The sequence below is a fragment of the Pinus tabuliformis genome, chromosome 6 (assembly GCF_031772625.1).
Source record: "Pinus tabuliformis cultivar Carrire ecotype Pingquan chromosome 6, CPIR1, whole genome shotgun sequence".
NCBI classification, from domain to species: Eukaryota; Viridiplantae; Streptophyta; class Pinopsida; order Pinales; family Pinaceae; genus Pinus; species Pinus tabuliformis.
The window spans coordinates 1,930,313,975-1,930,329,107 of NC_142292.1; the positions used below are offsets into that span (position 1 = coordinate 1,930,313,975).

The 15,133-nt window shown below is 39.0% G+C and overlaps 1 pseudogene; it reads left to right on the forward strand.

Annotated features, from left to right (window-relative positions):
* The first annotated feature begins 12,992 nt into the window (after positions 1 to 12,992).
* LOC149266902 (uncharacterized) lies at positions 12,993 to 14,455 on the forward strand (annotated as a pseudogene).
* The last annotated feature ends 678 nt before the right edge of the window (positions 14,456 to 15,133 follow it).

A 15,133-nucleotide genomic window follows, 5' to 3' on the forward strand; every position in this document is an offset into this window, starting at 1 on the left:
TCTATCCGATGTGTTGAACTCGCCGTTTTCACCATAATACAGTTCCGCAGTCAGTCACACTAAGCATTGTTATATTGTTGGTTCGAGATATCTTGTCGTCAAGTCATCTTTAGTGTGTGCTCGTAAGGTCATGTATACATGAGTTCACTCGCTAACACACTTAACCATTTTTTCGAAGATATGTCGACTAGACCACCCCCCATTAGTCAGATTCTGTTGAGTAGCATTGTGTAGTCTTAGCCCTCAGTCTCCAAGTCATGTTTCCCAAAATTGTGTAGAGCTTTAGGTTGCCTCCCAAGAAGTCTACACTACGCAATCCTGGAATTGACCTGGCTGACTGTCACCCAGAATAGTGCAAAATTTGCCCAAGAAGACATCTCAATCTACATTGCTTGCAATCCAATCCATCAAGCCTCTTGCTGGTCAACCAGAGATTTTGACGGAGTAGTGACTCGGGCTTCACTCCCAAAATATTGCGTAGAATCTGTTAGTATTCCTACCTGTACTGACTGAAGAAATTGCGTAGACAAGAGGGATAGGAACCCACTCCTTGTCACTCAACTCTCTGTAAAAATTGTGCAGTTCTATTAGTTAGTCCGCTGACTAATCGACCTGTTGCTCCTCCTAAAAATTGCACAATTTTCTTGGACTATCCACTAGCTACCCAACACCCTACTCAACCTAGAAACTGTGCAGACTTGTTCAGCATGACTACCTCCCAGTTATGCATAATTTCGGCGAGCAAGCCACCACAGTCCAATCCTAGCCTTCCCTAAACATCTTTGTAGTTTTCATTGCCAAAGTATTTTCTTGCTCGCACTGTTGGTGAGAAGTAGTATTTTAGAAATAATGCTGCAACTCTTGGGCTGCCTACTTTACTCTTATCAACTAATAGTTCGTAAAAAACTTGGAAGCATTGGTGTTGTATGCACAAGTACTAGTTCTTATTGCAGGTTGTCACTTGGTCAGCCGGCGCAAGATCACTAGAAGCTCAAGCCAACTTCTATGGATTCTAGAAGAAGTTCTATATGTGATGAAAGGAGAGAAAGATTACTCTACAGATGCTACTCTAACTGTAGAAAGGAGAAAGATTGAAATGTAAAGCAAACCTAGTAAACCCTAATTAACCAACTAATCCTACTTTTGCAGAAATCACTATGAAAACGATGAAAGGAATGCAATTACCTACTCAAGGAAGTAAACAAAATCTAACTAAGCTATTTATGAAAGTAAATAAGAAAAAAACATCTTTTTGGATTTTCATGTATTTTTATGTGAATTTGACATGCATATAATTAATTGTGTGTGAATGTGGTAGCAAATAGGTGACGTTGGAGGGTGGTTTTGGGACTTGAGAGGATGTAGGATGGTTTGGATGGGTCCTAGGAGGTCTTATTTGGCCTTATAGAGGCTTTTCCCACACTCATCCTTCAAAATAAAGCCTACAGGAAAATCTACAGGAGGGCACAGGAAATGTACAGGAGGAAAACAGGGCCACTACAGGAGGAGGCCGAGAGCCGTTTTCACTATTTTGAGGGTGTGAGAGTGGGTGGAAAAGGTGGATGAAGGTTGGAATGAGGTGTTAGGGTGCCTAGGGTCTACCAAGAATCACCAGGAGAGAGGAAGATGATTGGGTTTGCTCAAGGAGAGAGGAAGAAGTTCTATGGAAAATGCAGGAAACTAAGGCAGAATTGAGATGAGATTTGGGCGACCTGTAGGGCATCGATCAAATGGAGGATGGGATGGATAATAAGATGTCCTACTGCTAGAAGATATCTACTACAAAGGAACTGACAGTCAACCAATAAGATCAAACAAGTAATGAAATGAGTGCATCTAGAAAAACATAGTTTTGCATAAGAATGGTCTAAACTATGATCTATGAAAGGAAATGTTGAGAAATATTGCAAGAAAGGAAAGCATGAAAGAAGACTATTACAGATAAGGAAATGATCATGATGAAGAAGATCTGAAGCAAAGCAAAGCTGAACTATTAACCTACTAAAAGATGCAAACACTAGAAGTCCTACGAATGAGGAAATTTTGTGTTTTTGGGGCAGCAAGAGGGTCTTTGCCTCAAATCATGGTCCCCAAAGGATGGAAGTGAGGCCAAGGAATTGTTACTAGCCTTTTGGATCTTCTCTTTATCACTACTTGACTTGCTATAGAAAGCACAAATGGAAGCAAACTATTGAATCATCAAAAACAACATATTCTTAACCATAAGAGAAATACATCTAACATCAACCTAATCTACAAACTGAAATAAAAAATACAAATACAAGTAAAGAGGAGCTTGGCTACTTGGATTGGGCCCTGACCCAATAGCTTCAGCCCTCTGAGGTAACTTACTGCTAGCTCAAAAAGGATTCCATCTTTATTATCAAAACAATAACAAGATTACATGAAACTATCTCATAATAATAAGCTCGAAGTTGGAGTAGAGTTTACATAAGCAAAAATCCAACAAAAAACTGACCCTAGTGAGGCCCTAGGCCTCTATACTTATACAAATGAAGCTACCAATAGCGTCCTTAAAATTAAGGGGGCTTGGCTCCAAAAACTTGAGATAATCATCAGTCATCCTCCACTTGCTTGGCTGCCTTCTAGTGCATGATTCAACTGCTTGTACTCTGAGCTGAATGAAGGGAAATTCAAAGTGAGGAGTAATAAATGAGGGGCATTCCCTCATATAATTCCTCTCCTTTGTCCACTTCGAGTTATTGTTGCCATTTTTCCACTGGATCCTTGAATTTGACCTCGAAATTCATCAATAATATGCATTAAACACATGTTAGACCACATGGCATCATAACTAACTCAACTCACTCCATAAGCATAAATATAATCAGAAAATCATACAATAAGCTAAGAGAATGGTTGATTTGACTAGGTTAGGAGGTAAAATGAGCCCATATAATTACCCATTTATGAGGCTCATCATCACCCCCCTACTGAAGGTGTTGCTCATCCTATGAGAAACTTAGTCCATCTCCTCATCTTTTATGGCCCTAGTGGCCTCCCTAGCATCCCAAGTTTTTGATGTGGTCTGCTCTTCTTCGTCACAAAATCTTGCCTTCCTTTCGATCTCTTCCCACTGCTCCTCCTCTTCTTCTCTTCTGCCTTCCAACATGCCTAACAATAGTGGGGGACTCAGTTTGAGGCCAATCCAGTTGACCTTCAACCTCTGCATGCAGTGCTTGTACATTGGCACTCTTCTTAATGCCTCCTTCAGCCTCATGGGGGAATGATAGTCCCTGATCTGCAAACTGTATGGTAAGGTGTTCCATCTCCTCATGCATGCATGCAAACAGTCATCCCCAAGTAGCCTTTGCATATCCTCAAAATGTGCAATGGCTTGTGCTTGATCATTTAGATATCTAGGGGAAATCTAAGGATTATTTGCAAGCAGGTTGTGTGTGCTGATGAGTGCCACAGGATCTGATGGCTCATCTCTTATCATTAATGGCTCATTTTGCTCTTTTATCATCAATCTTTTTATTTCTACTACCCTCAACTCTTCATGGTTCATCCATGAGGCCATGGCCATTAGTTACATGTCCCCTAGCCGGGCATTGGGGTCCCACACATTCATGTCTGTGAGGGCCATGTTATGTAGGTAGAATTCTGACATCTTTTCCTTATCCTCTAATGTGCTTTGGTCACACATATCCATAAACTGCTTGTAATCTTGGAAATGCATTGTGCCTCTTTGTGCTAGAGTCTTTATCTGGAATTGTAACCACTTGTCCTTGAGATATAGGGCATAGGATTTTGTTGGTGTTCGACATTGCAATGCCTCCATGGATAAGCTGGCCATGCATGCCAACTGCGTCTCTTTCTCTTGCAGCTACCTCCTTAACAATTCATTTTTAGTTTCAAGGTGGCTTCTTGTAATTTCTTCCCTGTCTCTGAGAGCACTCAACTCTCTACCCATTTCCCTAAGTTCTTGTGTGGGGTACCAGAGAGAGAGCAAAGACTTGGGCAATTTCCTCATCAAACCTTTGGAATTTGTCAAAGAAATTCATCTAGTTTGCCCTTGTGAAGATGTCCACCACTTGTGGATGTGCATGGAGCCTAGTGGAGCTAGTGGGCTCCTTTCTCATAAACCCTCGTATCATATTGTCTATACTCTTTTGAAAAAAACAAATATGGAGATGGAGATAGAGAATTTTGAGAAAAACAAAGAAACAGAGGAGACTGTGTTCATTTTAAATAAGCAGATTTTTTTTTCTATGTATTTTCTCCTCTCCTAAAGACTTTATTTCCTCCTCAAATTGAACCCACTTATTTCATATATTGATATTCAATAGGAGGCATGCATGAACCCTACCTCTTCAGACCAAAAATCGTGCAAAAAAATCTTGTTTTCTCCCTTCAAAACGACTCACTACCCCTCCTGTAGAAGCTTGTTGTCCCTCCTGTAGAATTCCTGTAGGTGCTCCTGTAGAAAATGTTGAACACAGGAATATGGGAGAGATCGATGGAGGATGATGGTTATGAGGCTATGGGGGCACAAGGAGACTATTGTAGCTGAGTTACGAGGAGAGAATGAAGGAAAAGGTGGTGAGAATGCTTGGGGAGGAGTACTTATTACCATTTATGGATATTTCCGGTGATGAGGGGTGAGCTGGCAAGGTATACATTGGCCATATTCGGACCGTTGGTCCCCACTTGCCTTGTCATCATGGCCCTTCCTTGTAATCATCCCTCATTATTGCATCGGAGTTCACACTTCCTCCACTACCTGTCCTTGACATCTTTCTTGAGTTGACTGTGCGCACGTGTGGGTGACATCTCAGATGAGTGGAGTCAACAAGATGAAGGTGGCCAAGTTAACTGGCCACCTTTCCCTCATTCAACCTCAACCATCTCATTGCTTTTTCATGACTTCTAATTACAAAAATTCAAACAAAGGAGTGATTTAGTTACTTACCTATGATCCAAATGTATTTGCTGTGAGGTGTTGTGGCTCTCTCTGTTGCATTCCTTTATTTTCCTTCATGCATGTCGTCTCTGCTTGTTGATGTATTGTTGTGTGTTGTTGTAGGTTCTTCATTTGTTGGAGCTGAGCTGCATGTGCCGTCCCTTGCTGCTGGTGCTAGACTTTTATGGGATCAGCTGCTACAGGAATTCCTACAGGAGCTCTTGTTTTGTCCATATCTCCCAAACGGTAGACTAGATTGACTTGAAACTTTCTGAGCATGTTTACATCATCATTATGCACCTCCCCATAGAAATTTTTTGTCAATTGATGTACGGATCTCGAGAAAAACTAAAAATGGCTGAAGGTGATGGAGGCTGATTTCTTGGAAACCGTGCACTGGAATTTGCTGAAATTGCTTGGGCATGTTACCATCATCCATATGCATCTCCCCATGAAACAATTTTTTAAATGGATGCACGGATATTGAGAAAATTCAAAAATGGCTGAAGGTGATGGAGGCCAATTTCTTGGTAACCGTGCACTGGAATTTTCTAAAATTGCTTGAGCATTTTACCATCATCCATATGCATCTCCCCATGAAACAGTTTTTTAAATGGATGCACAGTTTTCAAGTTAGGGAAAAAACAAATTTCTGCTTTATTTACTTTTGTATCCTATAGTAAAACAAAGCATCCTGTTGTTTTTTTAGGACAACAAGGAAAATTAGTGATAGAAGCTCGAGAATGATGGGTGGATGGTAAAAATAGGTGACGATGATGGATTGGCATGGCCTTGGCCTTGTTGGAGCATTCGAGCGAAGTAGGAGAAAGTCAAAATTTGACTTCTTTTGACTAGGCTTGACCAATTTTCCTTTTGGTACCAACTTGTTCTTGTTGCTTTCACATGTTGGAGAGTACATGCATGCATGGAGCAAGGATTTTTATTTTTTCTCTTTTTTCTAGGCCTACTAGCCGCCTCAATGAGTTTTTCAACTAGTAGGTCTGCCTAGGTGCCTCAAAGGAGGTTTTCACCTAGTATATTTTTTCTCTCTTTTTTTCTTCTTTCCAACCCATTGACCGCCTCATGGAGGATTTCAATCAATGAGCTAATATCAGGCACCTCTAAGGGGGTTTTCACCTTAGATTTTTTTTTTTTCACTTATTTTTCATTTTTTTTCTCCTACCCTACCCTAATTGAAAAACAAAATCATTGTCAAGTATAAGAATACTTCGAATGGAGCCATGTGCACATCAAGATGATAGAGAAAATGATGTGGAGGCTTGAAATAGATGCTTTGACATGTACCTGTATTTCAGAGACCAAATGATTTGACTTTGAAAGGATCAAGCATAGTTGAGGAAGACAGTGATGATGCAACTTAGTGATTGTTTGGAACCATGTTTCAGTATAGTTGTGATGTCCTTGGTCCTTTTGATGACCTGGATCATTCTTCATGTCTTCTTCTACCATGACCTTCACATCTTCCTCTTTTTACTGATTTTTCTCTTGAATACATGGAGGATTTGATGGTAACCATGAGGGAGCTCTCTCGATCTCTGATTTTGATGTCTCCTCTTCATCAAGTGCAGCCCATGGTTCTTTGATCTTCTCTTTTGAATCTTCTTCTTCTGGATGTGGTCCTTTAATGATATCAATATAATCTTTTTTTGCAATACTCTTCCTAAGCTATGGTGAATACCATTGGGCTCAAGAGGAGTTGTTTGGAAGTGTTGTACCTCAGCATTGTAAATAGGTTGAGCTACTTCAATGTGTGGGTTTTGAAATGGTGGTATAGGTAGTTGAGTGGGAGTGTATATTTGAGATGTATGTCAATGGGTTTGTGATTGGGTAGGTGGTGAAGGCAGAGGAGTGGGAAGAGAGTTGTATTGGGGGCTCCACCCCTGATGAGATGCATTCCACTGAGGTTGCAGCTGAGTGTAGGATTGAAATGAATGGGTGGTTGGTTGGGAATGATATTGAGATGTGAAGGGCCAAGGAGGAGGCGTGGACCAGGAAGGATGAGCGAGGGGGCCCTAAGAAGGTATGGAGGTGACTTGGTTGGGGTTGTAGTATGCCTGAGATGTCCCTTGCATCCCCTGCTAGTATGGTCTAGGTCCATGTGACCTCCTTTGGTTTATGTAATTGATTTGTTCAGTGAATCCTCCAGCCCTTTGGTATACAGCTTTAAGTTCGGCAAGGAAGGGCACTTATCTGTAGAATGATTGTCTTTGCAGACTGAACAAACCCCTATAGAGTTCAATGGGAATTCATTCATAGGATGCCTCCTGGTGCATCTAGGGCAAAAAATGGCCAAAGCTCTCTTTTCTTCCTCTTGTTTTCTTTTGATATGTTAGGTATCCATTTGCATGGAAAGAATTTGTAGCATCTCACTCTTGAAGTCTTCCAGCATGTTTCCAATTTCGCCTTTAATGGATGAATTGGAAGAATAGGTATTGCCCCTGGAATTTCTGTTTTCAGCCATTGGCTCCAAAGGAATGTTTTCTTCGTCTTCTTTCCCTATAGGTTCTTCAAATATGTCTTGTTGTTCACCTAAGAGTTCTTCTTGATCACAGCCACCAAAGAAGAGAGGAGGTTGGTTGTGTGAAGCAGTGGGGTTGTTGGGCAAATTTTTTCCTAAGTTATCTCTATTCCTACATGGCATGAAAGGAAATATTTTTGGTTGGTTTTTGTTTCTTTTTCCCCACACTAATAGTACCTGCAAAACTGAAATTGATTGAACAAAACAAATTGTAACTAACTGAAACGAACTTGCTGAAATGAAATTTGCATAATTGAAGAGGAAAGCAAGGAAATGTAGAACTGAAGGGAAATGAATGACTAGTCTACTCTTGCTAAAATGAAATTTCCAGAATTGAAAAGGAAAACAAGGAAATACAGAACTGAAGGAAAACAAAGGACTAGTCTACTTTTACTGAAATAAACTATTAGCAGAATGTTGCATTAGAAAATAGAAGAAATCCGTAATCACAGAATACTCTAATGCTTCTCCAGCAATGGTGCCAAAAGGTGGTGAGCACTAGTATTGCAGCAATAATGATGCAACTCCTAGGCTACCTACTTTACTCTTATCAAACTGGTAGTTCGTAACAAACTTGGAAGCATCGGTGCGGTATGCACAAGTACTAGTTCTTACTGTAGGTTGTCACTTGGTCAGCCGACGCAAGATCACTAGGAGCTCAAGCCAGCTTCTATGGATTCTAGAAGAATCTCTATATGTTATGAAAGGAGAGAAAGATTACTCTACAGATACTACTCTAACTACAGAAAGGAGAAAGGCTGAAATGTAAAGCAAACCTAGTAAACCCTAATTAACCAACTAATCCTACTTTTGCAGAAAGCACTATGAAAAACATGAAAGGAATGCCATTACCTACTCAAGGAAGTAAAAAACATCAAAGTAAGCTATTTCTAAAAGTAAATAAGCAAAAAACATCTTTTTGGATTTGCATGTATTTTTATGTGAATTTGACATGCATATAATTTATTGTGTGTGAATGTGGCAGCGAATAGGTGACGTTGGAGGGTGGTTTTGGGACTTGAGAGGATGTAGGATGGTGTGGATGGGTCCTAGGAGGTCTTAGGTGGCCTTATGGAGGCTTTTCCCATACTCGGCCTTTAAAAGAAATCCTCTAGGAAAATCTACACGAGGACACAAGAAATCTACAGGAGGAAAACAGGGCCACTACAGGAGGCCTATAGGAGGAGGACGAGAGCATTTTTCAATATTTTTAGGGTGTGAGAGTTGGTAGAAAATTTGGATGCTTGGAATGAGGTGCTATGGTGCCTAGGGTCTACCAAGAATCACCAAGAGAGAGGAAGATGATTGGGTTTGCTCAAGGACAAAGGAAGAAGTTCTATAGAAAATAAAGGAAACTAAGGTAGAATTGAGGTGAGATTTGGGCGACCTGTAGAGCATGGATCAGATGGAGGATGGGATGGCTGATAATATGGCCTAATGATAGAATAGATCTGCTACAAAGGAACTGACAGTCAACCAATAAGATCAAACAAGCATTGAAATGAGTGCATCTAGAAAAACAAAGTTTTGCATAAGAATTGTCTAAACTATGATCTATGAAAGGAAATGCTGAGAAATGCTACAAGAAAGGAAAGCTTGAAAGAATACTATTTCAAATAAATAAATTAGCATGATGAAGAAGATCTGAAGCAAAGTAAAGCTGCACTATTAACCTACTAAAAGTTGCAAACATTAGAAGTCCTACGAATGAGGAAAATCTGTGTTTTTGGGGCAGCAAGAGGGTCTTTGCTTCAAATCATGGTCCCCAAAGGGAGGAAGTGAGGCCAAGGAATTGTTGCTAGCCTTTTGAATCTTCCCTTTATCACTGCTTAACCTACTATAAAAAGCACAAATGGAAGCAAACTACTGATTCATAAAAAACAACCTATTCTTTACCATAAAAGAAATACATCTAACAACAACCTAATCTACAAACTAAAATAAAACATACAAATACAAGTAAAGAGGAGCTTTGCTACTTGGATTGGGCCCTAACACAAGAGCTTCAGCCCTCTGAGGTAACTCAGTGCTAGCTCAAATAGGATTCCATCGTTATTATCAAAACAATAACAAGATTACATGAAACTGTCTCAAAATAATAAGCTCGAAGTTGGAGCAGAGTTTACATAAGAAAAAATCCAACAAAAAACTGACCCTTGTGAGGCCCTTGGCCTCTCTACTTATACAAATTGAGCTACCAACCGCTTCCTTAAAATCAGGGAGGCTTGGCTCCCAAAACTCGAGATAATCATCAGTCATCCTCCACTTGCTCAGCTGCCTTCTAGTGCATGATTCGGCTACTTGTACTCTGAGCTGAATGAAGGGGAATTCAAAGTGAGGAGTAATAAATGAGGGGGATTCCATCCTATAAGTCCTCTCCTTTTCCCACTTCGAGTAATTGCTGCCATTTGTCCACTAGATCCTTGACTTTGACCTCAAAATTCATCAATAGTCTGCATTAAACACATGTTAGACCACATGGCATCATAACTAACTCAACTCACTCCATAAGCATAAATATAATCATAAAATCATACAATAAGATAAGAGAATGGTTGATTTGACTAGGTTAGGAGGTAAAATGAGCCCATATAATTACCCATTTATGATGCTCATCAACTGCCTTCCCTGAAACAATTGTGTAGTTCTGCCTCCCAGCTGAGACACATCCCGTATAATGTAATTCTTGTTCTTGACTGGTCATCCCATTCTCCCGGTGACCTCTGCGCAATTTTTCTTGATAGTGCTCTAGAGCCTCACATCCTAGCCTAACATGTGCTTTGCACTATTTTAGAGCTTTGTCCTCTCTCCAGGTCACCTGCACCTGGAAACGAAAGACAATGCATCATGGTAGACTAATGGATTTCTGGATTTGATGTTGTCTCATCATGAGTGATTGCATAAATAGGTACATGGACGAGACATGACATGATGACGAATGGGATGAACAGGGAACGCATGCTAGAAGACTTTCTCGTGGTTGGATGAACACACAGAGTATACCAAGTAGCAAGCGAAGGAGACACATGCCCATGCATGAACTATCAAGTGAACACCAAGACAATTGAAGACTTTGCACACTCTGCCATGCGGAGGTGAAGATATGGTACACCACGAGCACACTCATCACTCAGTAGCACAACAAATCGACATGGACAATACATCCAGCATGTGCATACCTACAATGTCATGTCGAGTTGTGTCATGAGTTTCCTTGGCCACATCACTACTTTTGGTCATAACTATGTAATCAAATTAATGTAGCATGAAAGTCCAAAAGACCCATGAATGAAGTCAAAGAGTCATGGAAGTCGAAGAGTTGTGTAATTCGAACAATCATGAGGGGAGTCAAATAGTCACAAGGGTCAGTTTCACCCTTCGCTATATATACCCCTCATTTGTAAATGCAAAGGATTTTTTACCTTGGCTCCTCCCACATAGGCTTGAAATTTTGTAGTATTTTCTTTGAGGAGTGAGAAGTGGCTCCAATGCTCCACTATCGGGGTTAGTGATGTAATGGTGTACAGATGTGTCTTGGAAATTTCACTTAATTCAGAAGCTTGTTAACAGGCCAGCACATTTTCATACGTCTATTATATTCATTTGTAAGATTGTTCTTTGGACACTTGTGATGCATGTTTATTTAACCTATATTAAGACAGTTGAACTATTTTGGTTTTTTAGTGCATATGCTCTTGGAAATGTGTTGTATCAGTTGTTAACGTTGTCTCTCCCATGTAGAATATTCCATCAAACACTCGCTAGACTCATTCTGCAAACGCTTTATAACGACCGCCGCACTCATGTGGACTATTCCGCTGGGTATTGTGCGTGCTATCTGTTCACTTTGTGTTTGTGATTGTCGCATCTGTGTGGACTACACTACTAGAAGTTGTGCATGTCTTGTTGTGTTGTGTGTCTCTAATAGGGTTGGGACTATTCCCTTTCGACTTGAGTCTTACTTTCACCCTCTTCCTCTATAGTGAAATAACTTTGACACAAGTGACACTAAGCGTTCACCAGGTACATGAACCTCGTTTTTTGAAGACTAAGTATACCACTCTCATGTGCTGACAAGAAATAACTGAGGCATCTCTTTAAGATAGTGACAACTGGGCCATCATACTAGATGGGAATCCTACACCAAATGGTGTGAGGTCTAGTTAGGACTTCATATCAGGGATATCCCCTAAATCTTGGCAGGTACAACACTTTCAAAAATACCTTGGTGAAAGGGAAGAGGGAAAGGAAGACTTGGCAGAGGGGACAGTTGAGATAGTAAGAATAAAATACTGTGAACCTAGTGAGAACTCAAAAGGTACCAGTGAAGGATTCTTTATCCATTCTCAAGCAAAAATAGTAGCATGGAAGAGTGTGGGATGAATTTACTGGAAATCATAGTTGTGATTGAAATATCAAAAGATGAGAATGTAAATGTCATAGGCAATTCTTTAACAACATTCATGAGAACATGAGAGAATTTAGGCTAGGATGGTTTATCAGGTTATGGATCCAAACTTAATTCACCTCAAAGTGATGATGTAGTGCATCAAAATGTGTTGAATATGAAGAAATACAAGAATTATCACTATTCCATGGATCATCAAGATGGTTCTAAAACCTACTTGGATACATTTCAAAATGTGGAATTTACTGGTAAAAAGGAAGATTCTTTGAATTTTTCTATAAGGGCTTTGGAAACTGGAAATGTTGCTATGTTCGAGGATGGTATAAAGGGCCTTATTGAATACAGAATACAAGAGAACCCATTTTCAAAAAGGGGTGGGGAACAACCAATGGATGAGTTATGTTATGATGTTGAATAATTGTACATCAGAGGAAAAGATGGATTGGATTCATATTGTGAAAAAAAATTGAACTAGAGAGAAGAGATGAACAAGAGGGACTTGGTGGACATCAAATACAGGATGCAATTAATTTACAACAAGAAAAGGTACATGTTAGGGGAATTAGTGTACAAGGAGACAACCAAGGAAGTAGTGAACACTACTTGGAAAAGGAAAAAGAGGTTGGAAATGAAAACCAAGAAAATCCAAGTGAAGGATATGTTCCATGCACAGGGGCCTCCAATTATGATGTTAGGGAGCCAAATAATTATCATTCAGGCCTTTCTAACAACGATTTTGTGCAAATTACACATCAAGTGGCAAACAAGGTTGGCAAAAGAAGAGGGCCATGAAAAGTAGTCTAGCTATAATAAGCTTCCTGATAAAGATGTAGAGGATATAAGTTTGTCTTATGAACAAAATAAAAGTATTGATGTGCTTGATGCCAAGGAACATCATTCTACCTATGGAATTGAACATGAAGACCAAGGGAAGGGTGAACACAAAGTAATGAACATCTTCCTATTGCTAGGAGCATCACATATAAGGATGATATTCAGGAAACTTTGATAAAAAAAAGAGAATGCATGGAACCAAATAATACTGTGGCATCTAGAGAAGTAGAAATAAAGGAATTGGTGTGACTACTAGTTATGAAAATAAAATTGTTACTACAGAGATGGGTTATTGTACTATTCTTGATATTTGTGACATTGAAAGGAAAGTTCAAATCAAACATAATAAGGTTTTGAGAGGTATCTTCTATTATTGGTTATGAAGGTACAAAAAGCATTACAGTTGCATCTTCAACACTTTTACAACATCAAGAATTATGTTTCAAAACAACAGTACAAAGTGCGTGGTGAGATGAACTACATTCTTTTGACCAAATTATGGAAATGACCATCCCTCTAGAAAAGTATGATGAAGCAATGATTCATCATAAATACCTGCTTTTGACTTAAATGAATCTATTGAACTGGATGAAGCAGGTCATTATGACGCAACACTATCCACATCAGCATCTCATTTATCAGTTGTGCCTTACACAAGTTCTTATGTTCCCCTTACAGTATTGTGCACTGGCTTAGAAACACCATTTGTAGTTTTTGCTAGATCAAAGGGACATTTCATTCCTTCAATAAATACAATGCAAAGCATAGGAGAACTAGGTTGGAAAGGATCTGGAGCAATAAGTGATTTTCGACTAGCAGAACCTAGAGAGATAATTGATTTACAACATCATGTCTCCAAAATACAAATTTCATATTTTTATGCATTTAATTCAATTGGAAAAGGAAGTAGAGTTTCATTATATATTAATCTTAATTTGTATTATATGAAAACATCTAAATATGGGGTAATAACAATGCATTTATCTTCTCAAATATGTTAACCATCAACAAGCTTTGGATGGAGAGATATGAGTGGAAAATATTTTATATCTTCAATCGTTAAACCTTTTTCTACTACCAAGCCTTGTAGCCCTTTGAATTCATATTTAGAATTTAATCGCATTGATGATAGTGGGGAGAATGAACTGACCAAAATTCCTCTTGGTATCAGTGATGAAAATTTGGGATTCACTTTGAAGACTGACACCAGTGCATCTTCCTTTCGAGCTTCATGTGTTCTGAGAGATTTTGACTTGAATGATGGGCCCACTTTTGATGATGGTGGAGATGAATTGTTGCCTCATAATTTTAGCTCATCTTCCCATCCTATAGGTGACTTGAGAATGAAGGTTGAGCTATTCAATTCATCATCTTATTTTTCTGCTAGAGATGCCTTTTAGTCATTTACAATACCTTTGCATTTTAATGACAGGATAGATCATCAAGTTATCACTACAGTTGCATCTGCATCTCAGTATAATTGGATTTCATTACCTAGTCCTAATTTGTTCAGTGGTGATATACATATAAAGGGAAGACATCATTCTCTTTAGATCCTATTATTTCCTTTTCAAATGCCACTAGTAAATCATACCCATTTATTGGATTTCATTTTGGGTCAAGTTTTCATCTTAACTCTGCTTCTTTTTCAAGTGACTCACCTTCCTATCTAGAATCATTAGGACCAGGATGTTTTCCATGCACTACTCAGCCTCATCCATCCTCTTTATGTCTATTCACACACTAGTAGAAAAATGAATAAACCTTGAGATAGTTGTGTCAGATAGTATTCCAGAAAAATATTTCATTGAAATTAAATTCTTTCAAGTTCCAACCAGAGGAATGTAGTTATTTTTCACAGAGGTGATGTAGCCAAGTGTTCAAATACAGAGCATGAAATGCAATGTAAGCAAGCTCCATAAGACTGGACCCCAAATCCTTTCGTGCAAAAGTCCCATGCATTCATGTATTGCAGTTTGGGAACTCTAAATTTCATAGGCCTATGGTTTTTTTCATTTACACAAAACCAAAAATCCCAGTAAGATTATGACTTTCCAGTGCAAGACCTTGAATTTACTCGTCATTAAGATCCACATCACACTAGTTTTTTGCTATGGAAGGGCTTATTGACATATTTTTTATTTGAATCCAGTGAGAATTTCAAGGATTGAAACAACATAATTTGTATACTCTATAGATTTATTATTCGTGAATCCATCTCTAAAATCAAAATGAGCAATTTCGACTCATTTTTTACTACATGAATCATTGGAAAAAGATATAAAATCCAAGTACCTTGGCATGGTTCAATCCCAAATTTTTAATCCTATGAAAAGGACACATAGGCACATTCCTACAACTAAATTATAGTAGACACCCATAAAAATTGACTCTTTAAATTTAGTTTCAGACATCATCTCTAACA